This window comes from Triticum dicoccoides, chromosome 5A (genome assembly GCF_002162155.2).
Source record: "Triticum dicoccoides isolate Atlit2015 ecotype Zavitan chromosome 5A, WEW_v2.0, whole genome shotgun sequence".
NCBI classification, from domain to species: Eukaryota; Viridiplantae; Streptophyta; class Magnoliopsida; order Poales; family Poaceae; genus Triticum; species Triticum dicoccoides.
In genome coordinates, this window is record NC_041388.1 from 375,312,658 (window position 1) to 375,321,555 (window position 8,898).

An 8,898-nucleotide genomic window follows, 5' to 3' on the forward strand; every position below is an offset into this window, starting at 1 on the left:
GTATAAGGGGTAGTATTGTCCATACTAAATTACACGTACACTATACCCGCCGTCCGTCGTAGGGCCGGCCGCCCGTGTACGTCGCGCCCCGTACTCCCGCGCGTCGTACGCGTGCGGTTCGGTAGTGCGATCGGGAAAGGAAAAAAAAAGTACGCCCCACCCCGAGACCCCAACTCCACGTACGAAACCCTAGCGGCATGAACGCCGCCGTGGTCCACCGCCGTCACGACGTCGGGCGGCGTCCGTAGTCACCCACGCGCCGTGAAACCGACACCCCATCCCCGCCTAGGAAACCCTAGCGTCATCAACGCCGCCGTGGTCCACCGCCGTCACGACGTCGACCTCGACGTGCCCGTCTAGTCGCGAGCACCGACGGCGTCCGTAGTGACCACACGCCGTGTCGCCGGTGAAACGCCCAGCGCTCGCTCGCCGTTCTGTCCTGGTACGCGCCCTCCACAACGTCGGTGGCAGCAACGCATCGGCGTCGACCCCAGGCGAGGACCCCTCGACGGCGCAGAGTAGGTTAGGATGGCTCTTTTTGTTCTTTTTTTTGATGATTTTGATTTGTCCATTGCATTTTTGTGCATTTTTGTAATGCAAAATGATTCCCTACTTAGTTAAATAAGAGAGGAGAGTAGTGACTTCTTAATGACCTCATAATGATTTTGTATGTTCAAATTTGTATGCATGCCACATAGTCATGTCACTGTTGACGAATTTACTGTATTCACGATGATTTTTTGTGGAATGTTGGCATTGATCTCACACCTTATTTGTATGTGCATAGATGGAGCAAGTAACCGGATACGCCAGTGATGATTCCGGTAGCGATAATGGATCCTCGTCATTGAATGCGAACCAACCTCCCGGAGACAACTATATGAGTCAGGATGAATCGTACAGTGGTAATGTAAGTACCTTGAACGTTGACAAAAATGTATTGAACAAAAACTAGTTATTTGACACTAACATGTCCTTTTAAATTTGTACAGGTACATGGCAATGCTGACGATGAGGAATATGATATAGATGAACAATTTTATGCAGATAGTGTGAGCCAGGTATGTTGAAAAAATTGTAGAGAAATGATTGACATTAAAATTGTATGACCACTTATGTTACTTTATATGTGCACAGATAAATGCTAATGGTGACAATGAGCGTAATAATATAGATGATGACAATGCCGAGAGCGAGGTCCATGCATCTCGTAGTGTGAGCGGTAGTCAAGTAAGTTCTTTACATTAATTTTGGTTAGTAAGAATATAAGAAGAGATTGACATGCAAGGTTATATGTCATATTTTGCAGGGAGGTGTTGATGGTCCTAGCGGGAATGATGAGCACATCGATGATGATCAGTTTGACCTTGACATGTGCTATGATGAATATCAGCAAGAGTCACTTGATAGGTATTGGGCAGTGATGGTAAAGACATTCAGGTCATTAGACGAGGTTTACACGTTCTACAACAAGCACGCGAGAGAACGTGGGTTCAGTATCAGGAAGGACTCGCTAAAATTTTCGAAGGATCGCGCAAGGACTCCGCGCTTGAGGAGGTATCTCTGTTCCGCCGCAGGAAAACGACAGACCAAGTTCTATACCATGGAAGGCCGGACCCGCAGGCTTAGACCGGAGAGTCGATTCTTATGCGAAGCCCATTTGACAGTTAAGCTTGATAAAAAGCTCAAACTTTGGTATGTCAGCAGTTTCTCCGATGATCACAGCCACACTCTTGCACGACCGGACGAAGTCCCTTTCCTCCGATCTCATAATCAGATGAAAGCATTTGAGAGAGCTGAGATCTTAGCTATGTCTGGAGCTGGGATAAGAAAACATATCATTTTTGACAACATCGTTAGCAGGTATGGGTCGTATGCAAAGTCACCATTTCAGAGGACAAAGTTGTACAACATGTGCTATAGGGAGAAGATGAAATTGCTTGCACAAGGTGATGCTGATACTGCCGTAGGAATCATGTTGACCAGAAAGGACAGAGATCCAGACTTCTTCTTTGAGCACACGGTTGACGCTGAAGGCAGGCTCCAAAACCTCTTCTGGTGTGATTCGCAGTCACGCCGGGATTATCTAGACTATGGTGATGTTGTTGTCTTCGATAGCACATACAAGATGAACAGGTATGGAATGCCGTTCATCCCTTTTGTGGGTCTAAACAACCACCGTTGCACTACTGTATTCGCCTGCGCCATTGTTTCAGACGAGACTGAGGCTATATATGTCTGGTTGCTTAACACGTTCTTGAAAGCTAACTGTCAGAAGAGGCCCAAATCAGTTATTACAGATGGAGATGCAGCGATGATAAGGGCTATTAGGAAGGTTCTTTCTGACATGTGGCATCGTCTATGTTCATGGCATATTGAAAAGAATATGCAGAAACACCTCAACCACAAGTCATTGAAGGAGTTTAGGGCATTATTGTACTATGCCACTACACATAAGGTTTTTGAGGAGAGATGGGCCGCGTTTGTGCGCAAATGGCAGACGGAGAAAATAAAAACATGGCTCCATAGGATGTACAGGAAGAGGACGCTTTGGGCTGCATCATATTTGTCTGGTGGGTTTTTCCTTGGTATGTGCAGTAATCAGAGGAGTGAGAGTCTGAACTCCAGCCTGCACCTTCATCTTGACTATGGTATGACGATTGTTGACATGATTGTACACTACGAGAATTGTATTGTTCGCCTCCGTGAGAATGAAGCTTATGATGACTACACGGCCTCACAGACTCTTCCAGTAACAGTGACTGAGTGTCAGGCCATTGAGTCGTATGCTGCGAAAGCATTCACGCAGGCAAACTTTTATATGTTGCAACAAGATATGAAGAAGGTACAGGAGCTTGAGGTAATTGATAGACTGACAGGGACCGATAGTCAGAGATTTGTGGTTGCGTGGAAGAATAACAGGGATCACAGATTTAATGTGGACTATACGCCAGGTAACTCGGCAGAAACTATAAAGTGCAGTTGCCGAAGTATGACTCGCAAAGGGCTTCCTTGCAAGCATATTATTCATGTTTTGAATGCACTGAACTTACCTGTGATACCCAAGTGTTGTGTCCTGCGAAGATTCTCAAAAAAAGCACGAGCTGGACTGCCAGTGAAGCGCACCAGCGATTTGTTTGCGTGGGGTTGGTCGAGTGGTGAGGACAGAGCTAGATATAGTGAGTTGACCATTAAATCTTCAGAAGCCTGTCATGTCGCATGCAGTAATCCTTTCTTATTCGACAAGTTGATGGCAGCTCTGGATGATATTATAGTGAATAAGGATATTCAGGGAAATGAAGATGATATTCAGCGAAGCTTCGTGAACAGTAATCCATTTGAGCCTAACCGAGATCATATTCTGGTTCGTGATCCAGTAAAGGTTTCCACCAAGGGCGCACCTAAGCAGAACAGTAGAGGTCGCGGTAAGGGTGGCCCAGATGTGACAAAAAATGAGAGGCCTAAAGCATTTGACGAGAAATCTGGACGAAAATATAGCATATGCAGCGGCTCGGGTCATAACAGGAGCACATGCAGCAAAAATGAAGAGTATGTCTATTATTTGTTTATGTCAGTTTTGTTGTTTCATTAACGGTGCATTGATTCTCATATTTTTTGTATGCAGCAACTGGGCTTGAAGACTCAAGTGTAGACGATGCGAGTGTTTTACCTCTTCCATTTATATGAAGAACATTTGTAAAATTTATGTTCGTGTTGAGTATTTTATGTGTGAAACATGATTATTGCGTATGGACCGTTGTCATTTCAGACTTGTTATTTTGTGTCAACTACAATAAAATTACTGTGGTGACAATTGTTATGTTGAGACAACATTGTTGTTGATATAAATATTCACTATTCATTGTTTATTTTATGAATTCTACATGTATTTACTACAGTCCCGTCGGCTGTCAAATATATCAAAATAGAAGAAGCACTCTGTGAACTGTTGTTGAAAAAAAAAAGAAAAAAAATGCCCGCCCGTCTCCACAGCGTGACTTAGTAAGCCCGTCGTTATCAAGCCCAACGGGACCCTACAACAAGCGTTTCGGAGCACGCCGTGGAAACCAGGCCCAACAGGGCAGCATCGACGCGGCACATCGACGGGGTAGTAATCAGAGGGTTCAATACAACGACGGGAGCTGAGTATATAAACTAGTCGGCGTCGCCTTCGGCCGTCGAGGTGGGACTAAACTTGTGTCGGTTTCACTGGCGCGGCGTCTCAGCGGTGGTAACTGGGCCGGCCCACGGCGCGTCGAGCCGTCGAGAAGACCGCGCCGTCAATAGCCTTTTTGGGCCGGCCCACGTCGCGTCGAGCAGTCGAGAAGACCGCGCCGTCCAGTGCCTTTTTGGGCCGGCCCACGTCGCGTCTGGCTGTGTCCAGGTCGCCCCGCGGCCGACGCAAGTTTAGTCCCACCTCGCCGGCCGAAGGGGACGACGACCTGCTTATATACTCAGCTCCCGTCGTTGCATTGAACTCCCCTGATTACTACCCCGTCGATGTGCCGCGTCGATTCTGCCTTGTTGGGCCTGGTTTCCACGGCGTGCTCCGAAACGCCTGTTGTAGTCGCCCGTTGGGCTTGATAACGACGGGCTTACTAAGAAACGCCGTGGAGACGGGCGGGCATTTTTTTTATGTAAAATAATTTTTAAGTAAAACGCAGTTTGCTGCCATAGTTTAGTGCACAAAAATTTAACGACGACATGATTACATATAACTATTCGGCAACAAAAAAACATGTAAACAAAATAAATCATTATATAATATTTATGAAACGAAATATCATGTGGACAGAAAAAAACATTTGAAAAAGTGCCGAGTTTATTACATATAACTATTCAGAAGCAGAGTGTATTACATAAAATTTATAAGCAAGTGCGCAAAGCGTTTGGAAAATAAAGTCCTCCAGTACCACCCAATCACATGCAAAACTCCTCCGTGCCGCATCTATTTCTTCTTCTTTGATATCCGAATAACTTTGTTTTTCACTTCATCAAGCTTGTTTCTTTCCGAAAATATAAGTTGCGCAATCATTAACTCTCTTGAATCATCAATTGAGGTCTGAAAAAAAAAATGGTGTTAGCACAGCGTTCATTGTACATCGTAGTCCAAACATGACTTGCGTACCTATGAAAATAAGCCTGTCCATTTTTCAGCATCCCAATTTTGAAAGCATCGAAGGAGAAATAGTCCACACGAATTCCTAGTGCATACAATTTACGAAGATTAAATATCTACTGTACATACAAGACCAACATTCTGTCGAAGTAAAAACTCACCCATCATGTTGTTTTGGCATGTCATACGTTTGAATAGGCCACTTGGAAACATCCGGATAATTCACAATTCCGGTTGCATTTGCTTCTTGGATATCTTCTGCTAGTTGTTTTCTCTAAAGATATAACAAACATGGTGGAAAGCATGTCATTCAGTGTACTAAAGAAAACGAATGTTACCAAATGCACATTTGCAAGTTAAACCTACCAGGTCCTCAACGAGTTCTCTAGTAACAGTGTCAAGTTTTCCGGTCATCAACGAGTCAAGAACCTGAAACTCTCTTTTTCCGCTATGCATGACGACAGTAATCCAGTGATTATTTTTCTTGTTTAGAGGAATGTAAGTCTGCATCACAAGGACCATAAAACACAATCATCACATAATATCGTATGTATGTACCGTGTTAACAATCAAACTTACCTTTGATTTTTTGAAATACTCGTCCTCACATCTGTTCACGGGTCCATTACTATGCGACTCTGCTTCATAATCATTACCGGCGGTCTTCTTTCCGGGTCTAACGTGAAGCAACCAATGTATCCTCCAAGTTGTTAACATGAAACGATCATCATTAACTTTGTCGACCAAAAATGATGAGTATGCATCAATTACCTATAAATAATGTGTTAGATTTAACAATGGTATTTTCGAATGAATTGTAAAACAATATATGAAATTAACTTACGTCGGCACTTAGCCACTCATGGTTAATAATCTGACAAGCTCTCCTCACAGTGAGACCTTCTTCCATGCCATCATTGAAAATTTCTGTTTTGGCATGTTTTTGTAAATGCTCATGCGCACGCACGTACTTGATGGACGCTTTCATCACATCATACTCATCACCAGATTTGTTAACATCACCATTTTGGAACAATTCTGTAACGCACCACTCAAATACTTACAAACGCAAATACATAAATAATTGTTACGCAATAACAATTAGAAACACAGAAAACTTACTTCCTTTGGCAGAACGTTTTGCACGTTTGTTTGGTTTAGGGACCACATAAGGAGACTTGACATGTTGTGATCCTCTGCGCTTGCGCCTGCCAGTAACCTCCTCCACTTCCTCTTGTACTCCTTGAGAACCAACCGACGCATGCGATGCGATTTCGTCCGTCTCTAAAGATGTGGCAGCTTTTTCATCTGATACTTCTGGTACTTGGACAGGATCATCCATATCACCCTTGAAACTATCCCAGTACTCAGGTGTGCAGTAAAAAGGTGTGTTTTCACGAGAAGTTACATCAACGCCGTTATCATCCTTTTGCAAATTCATTTTGGAAGGTGTGCGGAACCGGTCTGAATCATCTTTTTGATATACAAACTCTTTTTGCGGACGTCCAACATCGTTTGAAGACTCATTAATGCCTCCGTACAGATTCTCTTCGTCCTCTTCCAGGTTACTGGGTTTGTAGGAGACGCCGGTTTTGTTCAGTTTCTCAATCATCCTCTGCAAGAAAACATTTCATCTTAGTTCTTTAATTCAGTGATGGACATTAAAGAGACGTGCTCAAGTGTTACCTGTGCGCATAACTCTGGCAAACGAAGCATTTCCTTCCGAAGCTCATTCATCTCACTCAAAATCCGGTCCATAGTAGGCTTCTGGCTCGAAGCCTCCGAGGTACTGCCCTCTTTCCTCGTTCCAGTAACGTTAGATTTTTTGCTACTAGCTTTCTTGGTTTTTTGAGCTTCTTCTTCCGCAATTTTTTTCAACCTATACTCCTCTGTAATGTTGTCATCGATCTACAAGTGGAACAAGATAATTATACATAAAAACCATATGCACACTTTACTTTATTTCATAAATGTAAAAAAATGATTACTAGGATTACCATCCCAACACCACGACCATATTCATAGTCGTATTTGTCTCTTCTCACAGCCATATCTTCCGTCCAGTTCCTCATCAGCGGGCTCAACAATGCCAACGGATCATATTTTGGACCGGTGATTGGTTGCACCTTCTCCCAGTATAGGTACTGCAAAACACATAAACTAATTAAATTACATGTTCTTCCGTGCCATTTTATAACAAAAGTGTTGAAATTAATAAATAGAACGTACTTGCAAAAGGGCGAGGTTCCCCTGGGGCCACTGCCTAACATGGCCGTCCTGCAGAAGCTTACCAATCTCCGATAAACAGAATCGTGAAGTGAATGCATTCCAGTTGAACTTCCTTATCAACTTAATATTTTTCACTAAGGCATAGTACTTTTTCGGAACGTATTCATGAGACATTGGTGCAATTATAGTTCCTAAGAGAACTAGAAATGTCATCCGAATAAAGTCATCATCAGTGCTCTTATCCTTCACAATCTTTTCTATGAGATCATCAATCATGATCTTACCATTTTTCTTGCTAACAAAACTAACTGGTATTTTTTTGGTTGCTTTTTCTCCTTCAGTACTAAGAAACCCAAAAACATCCACTCCATTGTTTTTCCAACCAAATATGGAGTACACATCATCAAGCCTTAATGAAATAAGACCTTTACATCCAGCAGTACTTCCAGAACTCTCTTGAACCATGAATTTTTTGCTACTCGGATTGTAACTTTGGAGTAAAAAGTGAAGCAAAAAATCACGCATCCTTATCGATGGTATTCTAAACATGCCCTGCATATCCGTTTCATAAAACCTGAATTTCTGACTTGGTGACAGTTTGTCAACTAGGCTAACCCACTTTTGAACAGAACATGGAATCACACCGTCGATATTCATTCTGCATCAAATAGATTTCTGTCACATACCATCATACTGTTATGAGCCTCGTTGTATAAAAGAACTGGAAAAAAAAAACTTACACGACGGCGACGATGGGAGAGGCACCGGCGGCGTATAGTGGCGACGGGTGAGGGGACGCAAGCCGTCGCGGGCGCACCGACGGAGTTTGTACGGTGGGGCGACGGTGGGAGAGGCAGCGACAACGTAAACAAGGCGACGGGTCAGGTCAGGGCAGGCCGGCGCGGCCGCACCGGCGCCGTTTTGGAGTGTGGGGCGACGGGCGGCGTACGGTGGCAGCACGTGCAGATCGCGGCGGCGGCGAGACGGGGTGACGTAGAAGGAAATTTTGCATGCACGTCGGCTAACGACGTCGCCCGAGCGCTGATTGCGGCGTCGTTTGTTAGTGGGACGGCCCCATGCACGCATGCGCGTCGGTTAGCGAGACGGCCGGCGTTTTTTTTTTTGCAGAGCCTCATTTTTTTTACTAAATGAAATAGGCATATTTTTTTTAACTGTATCAAAAAAATTTATCTTAACCAATTTTTTAAACTTAATCAAATATGCTCTTTTTTTAACTTAGCCAAACGTGCCCAATTTTTTTCCACGTGCTACTGTGGCCTAGCAGGGCACGCACGCAAAAAATTATCCCGTTTCGAGTCCGTATGCATTTTCTACCATTTTCCAGGCAGAAAACTCAGAAAATACTGCCCGGACGTGACGCAACGTGCGTTCGTTGTCGGATTTCGTTCATTTTGGCCGTGGGGTGCCCGGGTGGGGCCCCACACGCGCTCCCAGAAGTTGGGTGCAATCCGTCAAACCGCTCAGTTACTTGCTGTGGAAGGGGGTGGTTTCGGTATGGCCGGAGGGGACCCTCGGTCACACCTCTCCGC

General features: G+C 44.2%; 1 pseudogene; it reads right to left on the reverse strand.

The window, feature by feature from the left end:
- The window catches only part of LOC119301613, a 30,819-nt pseudogene that overhangs the window by 18,682 nt on the left and 3,239 nt on the right, over positions 1-8,898 (reverse strand).